The sequence below is a fragment of the Notothenia rossii genome, assembly GCF_949606895.1.
Source record: "Notothenia rossii genome assembly, chromosome: 5".
NCBI lineage: Eukaryota > Metazoa > Chordata > Actinopteri > Perciformes > Nototheniidae > Notothenia > Notothenia rossii.
The window spans coordinates 15,314,830-15,332,955 of record NC_136903.1 but is presented as its reverse complement, the minus strand read 5'-3'; the positions used below and the strand labels follow the sequence as shown (position 1 = coordinate 15,332,955).

Below are 18,126 nucleotides of genomic sequence, written 5' to 3'. Positions count from 1 at the left end.
ATACCCAGGGGTTAAATTGGGCTGGGGCTGTCCGGGGCTAAGCCCTGGCACATAAAACGATGCTCTGACGTCATCACCCTCACACATTTTTCATATGTTTACAAAAAAGGATATATATGTTAAGACTTTTCTCGTTCTTAATATAGACTATATTTAGTGTTGTTATATGAGTTGACTTTACTTTAAAATAGCAGATCTCTGTGACCGGATATAGTTTGGCTTAGACCCCGACCCCACAAGGACGCATACGGTAAAACGCATACGCAAGCACAAAAAAGGCTTCCGTTCACACGCATTCGATTCATTAATGTGTCCGTTCACACTAGACCGCTGTAAATGCTGGAAACGATTTAGTACATATGTCAGGCCTGTAAGTGGCGCTGCTGCCGCCCGAAAATACACCAAAAGCAGCGAAGAAGACCCCGGAGCATGGTTGCCATGGTTGCCCTTCTGTTTATTCTCCGCGGTGGACGGCGTGTTCTCCTGCTGTATCTCTCAGGTAGTCCACCAGCAGATGAAAAACATCCACCTCTCCGCCTCTTCCAAGGAACGAGGGGACCGTGCGGCAGTTTCCGTAAAAAAAATGTTCCGCCGGTCAACATGTCCGTTAAAGTTGAAATCTTCCGTACAAAATTAGGAAAGTGCCGGTCAGAGGTCTTCTTTGTTATTTATTGAGCTTTAAAACAAATTGATAACGACTCTGTTCTCTGTATAATAATATAATAATATTTAATAAACGGTGACTGCCTCTCTTTTTCTCCCCCTCTTCTGACAGCCCAGCAGCAGCAGGAGACGTGGGGAGAGGGAGGCGTGCTCTTTCATCGTTATCAGAAAATGATAGGGAACACACGGAGCCGTTGGACCCCCAGAGCGTTGCGTATGTCGCTCTACCCACCTTGGGACCCGTTACCGTAGTCGTTTAGTCCCCCCCCCCCATACACAGAGCGGAGCAAGGCAACGAAACTTAAAATAATAAGCAGCATTTTACGGCGCGCTATGCATGGGGCCGCCTTGGGGGGTTTCCCCGACATGTCATTTCAGTACATTAAAGGGTGTTTCATGTTGTCATTGCTGTGAACCTTCTTAATACCTTGGAAAATGCCGTTTAATACTTTTTAATACTTTTTAACTGCCTTAATTTTCGCTAAATCGATTTATCAACTTTTAATACTTTTTAAGACCCCGCGGACACCCTGTACTAGCTTAAAACAAAGAGCCTAACAATAGTTAACTATAAATATTTCGGTCATAAAACTATCGCTGATGTCTGAGATTTGATCATGTATACAATAATGTTATTGACTTATATCATGGAAAAGAGACGCAAAGCTAACCGTTAGCTAGCACCGGATATCGTTATGAATCGAGGACGGAAGTGGTGAATTTGGCCTTATTCTGTGAAAACAATCATCATTAGCAACACACTTATTATAGACGACCAGCAGGGAAGGTGTGGAGGGGTCATTGAGTATTTTTCAGGACGTTTTGATGCTGTTTCGGTTTGATGTTCTTGCCATGAAGTTATTCGGATGCATTGCAGCCGACATGAAGAGGAAACAGCCTCCTCTGAAGCCTGCAGTCGGTGAGTGTTTGATATCTGATATGACACAACGGCTCCAGACCAGATTCATTTTAAACCAACTTTAAAGGGTTGAAAACATCCATGCTCATGCCAAATCAACAATTAAATCAAGCTAACCCTGTTAGCTAATTCAGCTTGGTTAACCCTGAAGAACAAGGCTCTGAAGAAAAAGGGACTCTAGTTTTTAATAAGCAACATTGGCCCATTTCAGAATAATATAAATTACATGTTTTGATTATAATTATTGATGCATAAGCAACGACTGTTATCAAAGATTGTTAAGGTGGAGCTAATTTTGTTACTTTGTATGCTGCATATTTCACATCATTCGAAACAATCTGCATATCACTAAAGGTATTAAATAAATGTAGTGGAGTAGAAGTACACGATTTACCTCTGAATTGTAGTGGGGTAGAACAAAGTAGCAAAAATTGGAAATACTCAAGTAAAGTAAAGGTCCCTCAACATATTACAATACTTAAGTAAACGTACCTAGTTACTTTAAACCACTGTCTTTATCTGATACCTTGACTCATTGGGGAACATAACCATTAAAACATGTTAAGGAAAGTGGCTCACAACATGAGGTTTTAATAGTATCAGCCTTTCTTTATCAAATAGCTAAGTTAAATACATCAGGTCATCACAAAGTTTAAAAGTGATCTTGTGTTGCAGAATCATGAAGTTGAACTTTCTTTTTAACTTTACAGGTTCTCTGTAAAAAAAACACCTGAATTGGTTTCAACTGATTTTCACTTCAATCCTATTAGGTTAATCATAATCTCATTATTATGATTTTGTTTGTTTTTCTAAAGCAAAAGTGAACTGTTAACTCCTGAAACGGGTCCTGTCCTGATTTCGGAAAGGAGAAATAAAAACGTGTATTAATTTATTTTCTTTAAACAAACAACACTGGGCCTGAATATCTGCTCTCTGACATATATGTGAGAAAAAACCCTAATCTATAGTGTTGATTGTAAGGTCACATCCACCACACTGATAGAGCCTTGCATTGTTCGAACGGCAAAGAAGAATAACCAGTGTGGGGGAAAGGTCATATATTTACCCATTATCTGAGCAATGTAACTGTCTCATTCTTAGCACCTCACTGTGTTTGGGAACACTGGACCTTTGGCTTTCCTCACAGCAAATGCTCTCATTTCAGTATTGCTTTAGTGCACTGTAGTCATCACTGGAGAGGTGCAGAGTGCAGCCTACACTCCAAAAGACCTATACTTTGATCATAAGATTGTCCACCCTTGTCTCTTGGCTTTTTGGAAAGCTCTTTCACATATAAGTAGTGAAGTGGCTGCATGATCTCTGTGTTGGAGAGCTCAGTGCTGTCCAAATACTCTGTAGCCCATACTTGAAGCTCAAGTGTTATTCTCAGCCACACAACGATACACCTACTGGGCCTCAGGAACTAAACATTTTGTTAAACAAAGTTGAAATCTGTACTACCGTTTTAGAAAATTCTCATGGTCGTCATATTTTTAAGGCTTCAACCATCAATCCAATTTTCATTGTCAAAACATTGTTTGAAATTGGTAATAAAAAGGTCAAAAATGCCTGTTATAATTTGCCAAAGACCAAGGAAATGTATTTAAATGTTGTATTTTAATCACCTAACAGTAAGGTATTGAGGTTACGATAAGAAAAGCATTTGTTGGTCCGTCTTCTTGACGATGACTAAATTGGTGAACTGATTATCAAAAAGGTTGCTACTAAATTGCTTATCATTATATTAATCCATTTATCAACTAAAAGGCTTATTTTAGCAGCTCTGAAATGTACGTTTTTCTTATTTATGTTGACAGTTTCGAGTTATAAGTCAAACCATATGCAAGGATTTATGAACAAGACAGCCCCGCAGGGTATGTACGTTACAGAAAGTAAACCCAGGAAAATCCTGACACCAGACTAATGAGATTTATTTGATGAAATTGTTAGCGAAACTGGATTTCTTGCCTCTGCTTCCGGTCTCTGGTGATTTCTTTCTCTTCCTGGTAAACACTTTATTTCTATTCCTGTTGGGTTCATTGAAGCATCTGTCATTCCCAGTGCTCCCACTGCGCCTGACAAAAGCAGAGCCATGTTAGATTGAAAAGACAGAGGGGCAATCTTTCAAATGGATCTCTTTTTCGAAAATATATTATGACATAATCATGTTTTCTCCCTAAAAGCCCGGGGGAGGCCTGTCTGTCAGATTGCCGTCCTCTCTTGGCTGCCTGGCCTGAACAGAAACAGCAGTTGTGTGTTAATAGAACCCAGAGGCAGTCTGAAACCTTACCCATTCTGCTTCATGCTCTCAGCCAGGAGATTAAAGTCAGGGAAACATTACAGGAGGCTGGATAATTGCCCCTGTGTCTCCAGCAGACAAAAGGCAACGCTCCGGCAATTCCCTCGGTAAATTGTCAAGAGAGGCTCAAGGATCCTTCAAGGCTGCAGCAAATTGTACAGTGCTGTCTAACAAACTACCAATCTCTGGATATTATGAGGCTTCCATATATCCTTGGCCATAATGACAGCTTGCACTGCTATAATGGAGTGCAGGCACAAGATAGCTTTTGTGAACACACTTTCAATAGAAAAATTACTACCTTAGTTCCCACTCTGCGCTTTTCTTTTTTTCTTTTGTTCCCATTTGTATTTTGATTTATTCTGCTATCCTTTTTATTTTCCTTTTTTATCCAGAGCTGACTGTTGGCTGCTGCCACCAACAGATGATTGCAACCTTTACTGCTGAGGGCCACTTGATCCCCTGACAGGGAAAAAAAAAGCAGTTAATGAGTTGCCATCCATGCCTTGTGTTAAGGGCGTCTACAAATTAACAGAGGCTCTCTTTCGCTCCCTCGCTCTTTCCTGCTCTCGCCACCACTTTCTCTCACATCTCCCCCCCTCTCCTCCCCCCCCCCCATCTCACCCACCCCTGCTCTTCAATTTTCTCCCTCTACCTACCTGCTTCACGCTCCAGTAGCTCCGTGGCGGGAGCAGCGCTGTCTGGCGTTTGGCTCTGAGCGGCACTCATTGTCAATGCGGTTCATGTTTAGAATTAGCCATTTAATGAGAACAAAAGAAATTAATTGGTGGTTTAAGCCTAATGAGACGTCTGTGAAATGAACGGGCCTCGTCAATAGAAACAAATAAAATCCTCCAGCTTGTTGTTGTGGAGCATTATTCTGACAAAGCTTTTGACACAATGATGAATAGCAGGTCAGGAGAGACCATCTGTGCTTTTTTAAACCCCTGCAGGAGGGGGGTGGAATGTGGGCTGGCTCGAAAAAGAGGGTGATAAAAGAGAGGGGGGGAAAGAGGGGAGAAAAGAGAGGAGAAAAAAAGCTGAGAAAAAAACAAATTCACCGGCTTTATTCATCGCCCTTTAGCATGATACCGCTGTCCAACCATGGTTACAAAGGAAATAAAAAACACCGGCATTAGCATGTGAAAGGCGCTGGGTCTCTGACTATGCGTCCAGAAAGCCAAAGAGCTCTGATTTCGAGGGATATTTAACCTCCATTCAGATGGCAACAAAGGCCTGGCTGTCGCGCTGAGAGCAGTGGTTCAGCCTGATTGGGGCAGGAGGGAGGGGGAGAGGGGGGGAGGAGGGGACAGGCAGGATCACAGACCTCATTTGTTCCCCCTCTTTACTTTAGCCTGTCTCTATTCCCAGTGAAGAGCAGCATTTCCTCTCTATCACCCCCCTCCCTCCTCCCCCTCCGCCTCCTCCCCCTCCCCCTCCTCTCAAAGTTGTAAATGTATGACCTGAGGAATAAATTGGATGGGAAGGAGGCAGAGCCAGAGAGGGGTAATGCATCTCTATCATGTTTCCGTGACCTTTATTTACTGCGCATTGAGCAACATCTTTGTCCATTACATGTGTCTGCCTCGCTTCCTTTGCCTCTTTAATGCCCCGGTATGGAAGTTGTGGACGTGATGGAGGTGGTTATCTGCCCGTCTTTGCCCCCCCCCCCCCCTCTGCGGCCACCCAGCAGGCCCGGCCCTGCCCTGCCTGTTTGTGTATCATGGAGAAGCTGTTTGCTTTCCTGCGCTGATCAAATAAACAGGCCATGTCTTTGGGGGCAGGAGGTTGGAGGAGTGGTGTCTGTGTGTTGTTTAGCTCTCTGGGTGTAGATAAGGAATTGTTTGATGGGCTAGAGAGAAACGAGAGCGATTTAGGTCAGCTAATCTGATTTACACAGAGATGGTCTGGCCATTGCAGGGAGCAGTAATTACATAGAGGGATTAGAAGCCCCCCCCCCAAAGCTCGCAACCTGCAGAGAGGAGAGAGAGGTGGAGGCTTTAAAGGCCGCAGAACTGCTGGAGTATGTTGCGGCAACAACAACAGCTTGAGCAGTTCTTGGTGCAGATTAAAAATGGCGGGTATGGCGCTCAAACAAAAGGGGGCATTTGGCTAAAGTAGTATTACTGAGCTTGTTGACACGCATTTACATCTGCTTTGTTCCCACAATTATCAGAATTAGTTTTCTGTTGCCAAATATCACAGTTGTGTCTGCCAGGGCTGTACCAGCTGATGTCCTCGGTTTAGTCGTTCATCACATCGTTTTCTCTTTCCTCTCCAGGAACTTGTTTACAAGGTACACGGCATATCATCGTGTGTTATGTCTCCCATACTCTGGATCAGCCTCAGTCACAGCAGCTGTGTTTGAGTGTGCTTTGCAGATTGATCACTTTCAGCCTTGACTTTCTGTTCACGATTAGAAATGTTTCCGTGTTTCTTCTAGGTACACTGAGCAAATATTCTTCACTCGTTGCCATTTGTCTGCGTATTTAAAATGCACAGCTGAATAATTGCACTGCCAGAGCCATTACTTCATCCACAGGAATGACTTGCACGCTTGGCTGCTGTTTCTAGAGTGTGCTTGGCTAATCCACTCATTGCTTTGTGCATTCAGTGCTGTGAACCATAGGGCACCCGCTTGGATGCCCGTGCATAAATTACTGCCATGGAACATAAAGTGCTGGGAGGATTTTCCTTAACGATCGCCAACGCTTTAAACGCTTCTGCTTCAACAGTCGATACTGCTCAGCCCATTCAATTATTCAGCGGCCCGTCCCTCATTAACAAAATCCTGACCTTGACATGTCTGCCCTATTTCTCTCCCCTGACAGACTCGGCTCTCCAAACGACTCTGTTTGCTCTGATATTGGCTTGGAAATCCATGCATATTGATAAGTTGTTTGCAGTGTAATTGAAAATGTCAGTTATGAGGCCCGTGCACACAAAGGTCGGCCCCAAGAACAAAAGCTGACAGGCTGTTATATATGGAGCACATGTAGTATAGGGATGAAAGAGAGGAGGGTGACAGTAGAATGCATTAGGATTATTCTATTACTACTTCATCCACTATGTACCAAAAGGACTAGGTAAAACATGGAGAGATAAGGTGTTAAGATGTTTTAATCCTGAGGTAATTACATGACTCCATTCCCATAAAGCTTTATTGATTGGTTTTTGTTCACCTGATTGGAATTCTAATCTTCCTCCAAAGGTCAAATTGTTCATCATTCATATCTCATGTTCTGGGTAAACATCCACGGCTCAAACGTTCGATGACACTTATGAATATGCTCAGCAAATTGGTAACCCGCCATCTCTGGAGGAGTCACAGGTGTCACAGGTGTCCTGTGGGTGCTGCCTCACCTCCGGGAAGTGTTGTACCTTGTGCATCAGTGATGTGATGTGTCAATCAGAAGCCGCCGCACTCTGCCCCCCCCCCCCCCCGAGGCACAACCCCCCGCTCACAATCTGATGCTCTTAATCTGCTCCACAGGAGAGGGATCTGAGGGTTAAAGTGCTCGCCACTATTTCTACATAAACAATGATTTGAACCTCAATCCCCAGGAACCTCAGCTGGCCGACGAGCCCCCACCCCCGCCATACCCCGTGCTGCCTGCAGGCAGAGTGGTGACTGCCTGCTGGTTCTTTAATCGATTGCTAATGGGTTCAATTCCGTCGTCGAGGAGCTGCTTGGAACCTGGCCCTGAGACTGAATGAAGTGGAAATACCATTTGCGGCTTTATGAGCCGTTATACTGCAGCGAGAGACCTCTATTCGCCATGCTTGGTAGCGCTGCCGAGAGTTTTGCACCACCGCCTGATGGTTTTTCTTTTGCCGGCTCCGACTGCTTTCGTCTCAGTGCTCTCCATTTACACTGTGGCCTAAAGCATTTACATCCATTCAATCTACAACAAAATGGCTTTGCTTTGCTGCATTCTTCACAAGGGTTGATGTTTAGGGTAATTACCATAGTATATCTCCCTTGTACACATGAGGCCCAACAGATTCTCCCCATCTTTAAAGCTGTGATATTATTCATCGGTTTTTACCAGTGTGCCTCGCAGGCTTCTGGGATCACTGTGTCTTATTACCCACAGCAGAGAGCACGCCGTTCAGACAGTATGAAATATGTGAATAGTGGATTAGTTATGAAAGTGCAGATGTCGGTTTTATATTGCAGTAGCATGTTTCCAGCTTCTGTGGATGTTGCAGAGAGAGAGGTTGTGCCTCGTACTCCGCTCCCTGGTTTACAGATCTGCCCAGATTTCTGCAGTGCTCTTCTGAGCTTGCTCTGGCTGAAATGCAAAGCTAAGCAGCCAACACTGCTCCACATTTCACATCCAGTCCCAGCAGACATGTGCTCTTTGAAGCATTTCTGGGCCAGGGATACAAGTCTTGTTTGTTCAGTACTTCTGGAAAGAGAAAAAAAGAGGCAGAAAAATGTAAGCTATTTTTTTCTTTCACTATTGCAGAGAGTAACATTCTTTGACGTCTCAACAGAAAGCCTTGTATTACAGCACTTGCTGCCAGATGCCTTGATAGAATCACCCATGTCAAACAGGAAGAGAAATAAATGCTTCATTGAACTAGAGCTTAGCTCAGTGATGGTGGGAGGGAGGAATGGTGAGAAAGAGAAAGGGAGGGGCGACAGGCTGCTACAGTGCGTGGGTGTCAGTACACTAGCGGAGGGTTATTCTCAACCCTCAGTATAAGCACTTTCTTAGATGTGGTGTGAATAATTAGTGCTCCTGGCCTAGATAGTCTCATCAATGAACATCTAATCTTTAAGAAAATGAGTAAGAATAAAGCTGTAATCAAGGAAAAATACATTCTTGGTAGGCGCCCCGATGCCAGCAGTTGCAGCGGGGGTACAAGGCACATGTTTGTGTTTGTTCTCTCAGGCTCATCTTCCAGCGCCAAGTAGAGTATGACAGGATTTACATGCAGGTTTCTAATCTCTGTAAGCGAACCTGTTTCGGGATGTAATTCACATGGTATGTCTTTTGATTCGGATTAGTCTGGGCAATCCTCTTACCCGTGGCTCAGTATAACTTATCACTGACAAGGCCGTCTCGTGGAGCAGTGCAAATCCTCATATCCACCCCTCCCAGACTTCCAACTCTTAATTCTAATCTGTCCAAATCTGATCTGAGACTTTAACTTCCAAATACCTCTTGAAAGCCAGAGCTCAAACTGAAGTTCATGCAAGGGTTTTGGATTACATAAATTGAGGTTAGGGATTTCCAATATGGCCTTATGTTTGAGAATAGAGCAGGATTTGGATGTAGGTTGTCGAGGCAAATCTCATGCATTTTTATCATCTTTTCCCTTCAATGTTGAACCTTAAATAAAGGGATCCTTATTCACGTTCTTATCAATATCTTTTGGTAAGTGATATTGTACCTTTTTGTAGGAATTAACAAAAAATACATAACTAATTCTACACCCTAAAATATTCTTTTTTTGCTACTGCATTTATTTAATGTTTAGAAATAACACATTGTGCGACAGAAAAAGTCTTCCTAACATCGCATACTTTACTTGATGGTGTGCTTTGACGTGCAAATACCATCAAATATGTATATGTGTGAGTCACACTCCTGATCCTTTAAGGTTCTTTATAATTCAATAAACAGGATTTAAAGTAGAGCAGGCATGCTCCACTTTTTCTGCCTCAGCCGGAAGGCCACAAACGGGTTCTTATTAAACGTTGTAAGATTATGCCTTAATCTCACCGAACACATGTTGGGTGGAATAAAAGCAATTTTATTTCTGAAACAGTGCTCCACACAGCTCTCCCTCTCTATAAGCTTATCCCAGCTTCTGCTGCAGAATGAAAAGTGTTGTTGGCCGTGCCAAAGCGGCTGTGTGTTTTTAAGGAGGCTGGAAGATCAAGGTCCTAATTGAGAGCTATACCATTAATGTACCTCTGCCAGTTTCTGACTGTACCTACTGCCCCGAGAGACAAAGTTGGTTCCCAGTCGGAGAGGATTTGGGTGCCATGTTCTCTGCTCTTGGTGAGACAGTGGTGTGAAGATGAGGATAAGCCAAAGCTCTAAATCCCAGACTCAGCTGTCTTATCTGGAGCTGCTGGGCCGTGTGGCATGCTTTAATGGAGGCGGCTCACTGTCTGAGCTTTAGCTACAATCGCATTAAGATTCCCCTTCACCTCAACTAGGCTTGTTTGTTGTCAGTTTTTGATTGAATCTTGTGAATTAAGGTTTCATCTCGGTTAAAGTCACCCCACGCTTTAATTCTCCTGACTACTGTGTCCCCAGGAAGGAACAGTCTAATTTAATCTCTTATCATGTGAGAGAATACTAATAATACGCCATGTAAAACGGATTTGCCTTTTTGCCTTCCTTGTTAGCCGCACAGGAGAAAACCTTAAGTACAAAAAATGATCACTTATTTTATGCACATGAAATGAATTCCACTTTTGATTAAAACAAAACACCACTTCTTTTAGCATGGAATGACAGGAACAATGCTAGTTAACAAAGCCCTTTGAAAACACCACGGTGCAGGCCTTTTAGAACAAGACATTTCCTTCCTCACATTTCTTCTTGCCACCTGTAAATGAGACATTTTATTAGGAGGAAAAATAAGCCTTACATAAATTAAACAAAGTGTTTAAAGAGTGAGCAATAACTCATATAATGTGACATACATGTTCTATTTGAAGTTATTGATAAAGTAATCTTTATGGAAACTTACACTTTAAGTTATAAAGGTTAAGATACAGGAATACATATGATGGTTTTAATAAGAAGTGCCCTTTATCATCAGAAGTGGTTATTTACAGACTAGGAAACTGTGTGTGTGTGTGTGTGTGTGTGTGTGTGTGTGTGTGTGTGTGTGTGTGTGTGTGTGTGTGTGTGTGTGTGTGTGTGTGTGTGTGTGTGTGTGTGTGTGTGTGTGTGTGTGTGTGTGTGTGTGTGTGTGTGTGTGTGTGTGTGTGTGTGTGTGTGTGTGTGTGTGTGTGTGTGTGTGTGTGTGTGTGTGTGTGTGTGTGTGTGTGTGTGTGTGTGTGTGTGTGTGTGTGTGTGTGTTGACTTTCATGGTCATATTTTACTGTTGTAACCGGTCCTTACCTAGAGGAAAGGTTTGGCATGAACATTCTGTGAAATAGAAACAGAGTGAAATATCCTCGTCTTATCCTCTACGGTAAAAACATTTAAAAGGGTTATAGAGCGGAAATGACATGTTTAATATGCTTACTCAATCAGCTAATTGATTGATAAACCAAGGTTGACTAAAACCTTGATAATCTATTAATAGTTCATTTCACATGACCAACATTTGAAATGCAAACTGCTTCAAATCCCCTGGGATAAGTAAAACATGTTATGTTGATTGGTTACAGTCTCTCAAATGGCAGAACGGCCCATCCACACAGCGGCGTGCGTTGACTCTTCAACGCTTCTGTCCATTCACTTTGAATTGGGTGATGTCACATTTCGCCAAACTGCCTTGTGGGAGCAAAGCGTAGCTTCTCTCGCGGTGCTCGCTGCAAAAGTAGAGTAATGTTCTACTTTTGACGCTTCGACGGAGGCGTCAGCCAATCAAATCCCGCTTATGCAAATCTGCCAGTACAAGCGCTAGCCAATCAAACCGCGTGTATGCTGGGAGAGCCAGATCGCAGTTCATTTCCTCATATGCCAAAATATGGAGGAGAAAATAATCGTAGCGGTAGGGAATCACCCGGTGCTTTACGGCCCCTACACACGGCGGCGTGCGTTGCCGCTTCAACGCTTCTGCCAATTCACTTTGAATGGGGTGATGTCACGATTCACCGAACTGCATTGTGGGAGCAAAGCGTAGCTTCTCTCGCGGTGCTCGCTGCAAAAGTAGAGCAATGTTCTACTTTTTGCCGCCTCAACGGAGGCGTCAGCCAATCGAATCATATGCCAGTGCAAGCTCTAGCCATTCAAACGGCGTGCGTGTGTCTGGGGCGGGAGATTCATGTGATTGGTTGTTGGTCGAGTTTCAGCCCCCCCCCGCCGGCAAGCGACAACGCACGCCGCCGTGTGTAGGGGCCGTTATGATCAGTCCCTGTTCACCTACGGGATACAAACCGGAGGAGCCAGGCATGGAAGGAGGTGGCAGAGACAGTGGGTGAAACTGGTAGGTTTTCGCCTGTTTGGGGAGTTTATATCCAGTGTACTTCGTTTGAATGGACAGCTAGCAGGCATAGACAGTATTTAGCCAGCATGCAATGTTGCCTAAAATAGCACTTAAGGTCATAAATATTCATCATATAAAGTGTGACATGTAAAACCTTTTATGCAATTGACAGGAGAGATTCATGTGATTGGTTGTTGCTCGCGTAAACTCCACAAGCTCAAGACACGCTCACTGCCAAGGGGCAACGCACGCCGCCGTGTGTAGGGGCCGTTACGGTACGTCCGCGGGGCAGCGTCGCGTTGAAGCTTGCCGGTGGGCGTGTCTGGCTTGGACCAACAACCAATCACATTAATCTCCCGCCCCGGACACACAAGCACACGGTTTGATTGGCTAGTGCTTGTACTGGCATATGATTTGATTGGCTGGGGCTTCCGTCGACGCTTGAAAAGTTGAAATGTTCTCAATTTTCGAAGCAAGCAACAGAGGCAAAGCGACGCAACGGAACCACAATGCAGTTCGGTAAAGCGTGACGTCACCTCATTCAAAGTGAATGGGAAGCGTCTCCGTTGAAGCGCGCGACGCTGCCGTGTGGACGTACCGTTACAATGCAAGTGGAATATCTTTGCTTTTGTACTGCATGTTAGAGAAAACAAGACATACAATATATGACATATACTAGGAAATTGTGATGGACATGTTTCACTAGCTTCAGGATATGGGGGCTGTGTTGGGGGTCAGCCGTCTGGCCCTCTCAGCCTCGGGGTCACGCAGAGGCAGGTTGGGTTGACCTCATTTCAAAGTGATAGCCTGGCCTGGCAGAACCTCTGGCATTGTTGTGCTTTTGCTATTATCCTCCCTCTGTTTACATCCCTCCCCCCCCCACACAAACACACATGTGCACGCAGCACACCCATACCCCCAGTGAGTCCCAATCTGTTTACTCAGGTGCCTGCGCGCTCGCTGCAGCGATGAACTCCTGTGCAGACTTTAACACTCCGCTGCCTCTCAGGCAAATGCCAAAACAAATCTTGTCATAATTAGCAGTAATCCTGCTCATTACCGTCTGCTTAATTATCCTATTAATAGCACTTCCTGGGAGAGCTTGTTTGCTACGCAGGCAAATGTTTGTTCCTAAATTAGCAGACAAGAAGACAGCTCCATTGTTCAAACAGCGGCTTTGACAAAGCAGAACAGGCAGGATTAACAGCAGACAGAACGGGCCACAAGCTCATCTCCGCTTGGCGCTGACAGGCAGGGAGGAGGCAGCCTGGGCCAACAACAGCACTCTTATCCTGCAAGCTGCTGTATAATCTCCATAGTCAAGTACACACAATCAGCGCAAGCAACTTGTCATATCAGAGCTGCAGTGTACTATGAAATAAGCATGAGTGACAAGAATAGAACAAGCCACAGGTGCACTTGGATTATTGGTAGTTGTGCAGGTAATACAGTATATAGTGTTTTTAAATGTGTGTTTAATGCTTCTTATTGCTGTGAATGAATGAATAAAGCCGCTGTGTTTTCCGTTAATAGGATCCAGGCAGATTCCTGAGAGCCAAGAGCATTACCGGAGCACCCTGCAGACAGCCGCCCGACTAACCTCATTACACTGCAGGTAACAAGACACTAATGTGGACTTACAAGGCTGTGTGACTTTCAAAGGGAGAGTTGTGCCCACTCCCCATCTTGTAAGGCGACAGGCTCATCATTGTAAAAACGGGGGTATTAGTGAATTAGATCTGTCTTATCCATCCTGCCTCCCAAGTTCCCAAACAAGGCTCCAGAGGAAAGCTTTTAAAGTAAATAAGGCAAGTGCTCAGAGGGAGGTGAAGAGCAGCCACACAGAGCTATGCACACTAACCTAAGCAGACCCAACACCTCACGCTCCAGCAGGCCTATACATTATAAATGACCCTCTCTCTTTCCCCCATGCACCAACCCCCCCACCCATACTGTACATACACAGCATGCCTTAGCTGGAAGGAGCAGCGCCCGCTCTGTGGAGCCTGCAGCACTGTCAGCTCATTGATGTACAACACTCTGCCCTTTGTTCCTTGTACACAAACATACTTTCCACATTAATATTTCACAGGAAATGTACTCTGTGCTTGTGATTTAAAGCCTTTTCTTGTTAACAATGCTGTTTTCTCTATTCTGTTGCGCTGAATTATGAAGGCAACTTGTCAGAAAGAAGACATGCCCATTAGATTATAATACTACTGGAGATAAATGATTACTGGCAAGGCACATGTGACTTACTCCACTGTGCAGCGCTGCGTTCTAGTTCAAACATTTTCCCTGAGGTTGCACTTGCAGCTATTAGTTAAGAGCATGGAGATGTGTTTAATGTGGTGTGTGTGTACAGTGTGTGTACAGTGTGTGTGCGAGTGAGCATGTGTGTACACATTATGCACATTATGCATATAATACATTGCTTTATTGCCCATGCCTCTTTTTTCTCAGATCTGTTTTGTCGGAGTGTGAGAAAATGTACAGCCATGTGATGTCGCTTGTTTGTTCTTGTTGTCAGAGAAAAGGCAAGGATCAATGGATTCCTCTTGCTAGAGTGAAACATGACAGACATAACGAAAGCCTTTCATGAGAAATGAATGAATAATTCATGGAGCGCTCTCTTGCTGTGCTTTGTTGTGTCTCATACAGATGGGATTACAGAAGGCTAGATCTTGGAAACATATGAAAGATTAATTTGTGATCTGGGACACTGCTTGCTTACAAAAGGACTAAATAATGATTTTACTGAGAGTGGCAGGGATCTGGGGAGGGGTGTGATGTGCACATGGGGCTGGACACACAAGCCTGCAGAGAGCACAGCATGCAGAGTAATGTGACCTGACATATTCAAAAACTTTGTGTGAAAATGTAACTTCATCTTTTAAACCTTCCTGTCATAACTGATGGATTTATGATTTGATGCAACTCAATACAAAACTGAAAGACAAGTAAGTGTTGGACGGTGCTGTTAATCCATTACCTTATTTAGACGGGCTGTCAGACACGGCTACAACAAATATTTTCTGAGCTGCAGGGATTTGCTGTCTTGCTCAAGGACACTTCTTCAGCCGGTTGATGGACTGACTTCAAATTAGCAACCTGCTGCCTGAGATTTAACAACTCATAGAAGGATTATTAGTACAACTAGTCTAGGTGTTTCTGTCTTCATATTTGCTGTGTGTAGAATTTAAGGGGTTGCCTGAAAAGAAGTCATATTTTTTCAAAAGAGCCCTCCAATAATTCACCATGGGGCACGAGAAGCTGCTGTCTGCTGTCTCCCAGATGGCACCGACTCCAGGGTGGCACTGCTTGTTGTTTTTGATGAGCTGTGCATATACAAAAGCAAAACATCTGGAGCCGCCATGTGGCCTCTCCATTTGGCCAACCCCATACCTCCCCGAGCCAGATGCACCCAAACAACTGTGAGCTAAACAGCATGAATGATTCATCGAAGAGTGAGAGGCACGGCTCACACCAGAGACCTGCCAGCTACTTTGATTGGAAATCCGAAAACGCTATGAATATGCACGAGACATTAAGCCTGCTAGGGGGGGATGATTTGTCAAATGATCTGTATTTGACCAATATGGGGAAAGCTCCTGTGGTTATTCTGATTAAAAAAATAAAATAATAAGAAATGTAATGTCCAATTGCCAGAATCATTAAATTATTAAGAGGTGCTATGCAAATGTGACTGTGGGATTGCTTCCAGTGTCAAACATTAGCAAACAGTGTTGAAAGAGCGGGATTCACACCTGCCTCATCATGACTCCATCAAACTTAATTAGATTCTAAATTGGAAAGACCTGCATCTGATATCAGACCATTTATGCATGAATCTATCTGTTGAAATGGTTTGAATAAACAGACGGTTGTTGTGAAAATACATGCAGTCGGGAGATTAGTAAGTGGAAATGAAACATGCTGCCGGTTATCTTTTATATATCGTCTGAAAACCAGGATTGTTTTTTTATCATATGAAATTTAAAAGTGACTTCTTTTTTTTTTAAATTACCAAGAATTGTAACATCTGTTTCATTGATTTCATCTTGGTTTTTTAGGGATTCAGGTATAAATTGTCTTTGTAAGGGTTTGTTATTGTTGTAACATTTTGAATTAAGTTTTGTTTCCTTTCAGTGCAACTTCAAATGTCCCGTGAGATCAGACCAACACATCTAACTTGATGTGTTACTGTGTGAAAAGGCAGAATGCTAACTTGGGGGACACCTGTTGTGTGTGTGACATAAACATGTAGAGGGACTAAGAAACCGTCACATTTGCTCTAAAATGTCAAAGTGCAGCAAGATCTAGCTAACATATAATTCAATAGTGAGAGCCACACATTATACTGGAGCTTTTCACTGTGCACAGAATATTTCAGGCATGCCTTTTGATCAGGGAAAATATATTAAAAGACTATTTTGTCCTTGCACGATGTGCCACGGATGTCTTATGTCTTGCTACTGAGTCATTACTTGTAAATATTGTGCACTTCTGTTCTTCTTTTCTGGAAGCAAATAAAATCTGTTCATTATTCTGTTTTCAACAATCCTACCTTCTGAGGGTAAGATTTACACATCTGAAAGGTTTGTGGGTATTCCATAATTTGCCCATTATAAAAAGGAACCACGCTGCACTAGGTCGGAAACCAGAGGAGACTGTGAAGTCCACCGTAGACCAAGGCAGCTCATTCTGGAATAGCCTCCCAACTGAGATACGGGATTGTCCCACTCTCAATAGCTTTGAAGGTCAACTCAAAGAATGGTTGAAACAAACAGAATTGCAATCACCGCTAAATGCACTTTAACACAGGGGTATCTCCTCTTGCACTTTATGCATTGTAGCTGCTATAGTGTACTGCCATGTGGTAAATACTTGTATGCTGCTCAAGTTCTTTCTGCATATCCTGTATTTCTGTTTGCCATGTATATAACTGTCATGTTCATACATGTTGTATGTGACTGGACTACGGATGGAAATGAGCTCAAAGCTAAAATCCGGCTAATTTACATTTGAAAGCATTATTTTGTTTAAAGTGTTCATCAATGTGCACTGTCCCGGTTCAAATAAACGATGAACTAAATAAATAAATCTGAAATGTTTTCTGAATATATATATAGGGCTATTCTTTCTATACTTTATTTTCAGGGGAACTTAATTGCATCAATTATGGATTTGTTGGCTATATTAATTTTGAGTTACTGTCAAACCAGACCTCTGCTTGCATCTCTTTTCTTTCCTTGTTTTTTCTACCTTTTTAATATGAAATGGAATTGTTCTTTTGATATGTTTGCAGATAGGGAGAGAAATATTAGCTAGAATCCTGCTGCTCAGCATAATCAGTGTGGGAGTAAATTGATAAGGTTATGAATATTCATCATTCCAAATGAAATATCCAGTTATTCTCTGAGTTAAGAATAGTATAGTGTAATTTAGAGATATGGGTCATATTCCTGAGTTAAAATTATTTGCGCATTGATTAAAAGATGTGTCGGTCATACACACCGTTTCCCTGCTGTCTCTCTCCCTGCAGCACTCACTCGCTCAAACGGGATAGACCAATAAATTAGCAAAAGAAAATGACAGAAATTAGCCCAATTATTATCCTATAAACGATATCCGATATATCAATTTGATCGCCCAACCCTATTAGAGACATGATGATGCGCCTGGGCGAGGAGGTGGTCACATCTATAAACGGACGCATCAACATGCAGAGTGGCTGCAGCAGGTCTGTGGAGGAATGTGTCATCAGAGCTCTGACAGCGTGTCACACTCAGCCCTGATGCCATTCACTGTCTAATGAGATGAGCTCTTACTGCTAATGAACCCATCCATAACTCCCAGAGCTGCATTCATCACCGCACAAAGCTGAGTGAAAACAGTCAGGCGGATAAGAAAAACAACATGTTCAGACCTACTTAACGTCTCAGAAGAGATACAGGGCACATTTCAAATTAGTTACATTAAGATGAGGTACTAGAAACAAATATGTTTATATTGATTTGTAAAAGAGAAGTCATTGCTTTTTTAAAGTAACGCAGCGTCCACACGGCAGCGTGCGTTGAAGCTTGCCGGCGGGCGTGTCTGAAACTCACCCAACAGC

General features: G+C 43.3%; 1 long non-coding RNA gene across 1 annotated transcript; it reads left to right on the top strand.

The window, feature by feature from the left end:
• Positions 1–522: 522 nt before the first annotated feature.
• LOC307039243 lies at positions 523–17,086 on the top strand. Its single transcript, XR_013808186.1, has 3 exons — positions 523–1,582; positions 13,542–13,623; positions 14,472–17,086. It is a non-coding gene; the product is annotated as an uncharacterized lncRNA (long non-coding RNA).
• Positions 17,087–18,126: the final 1,040 nt, after the last annotated feature.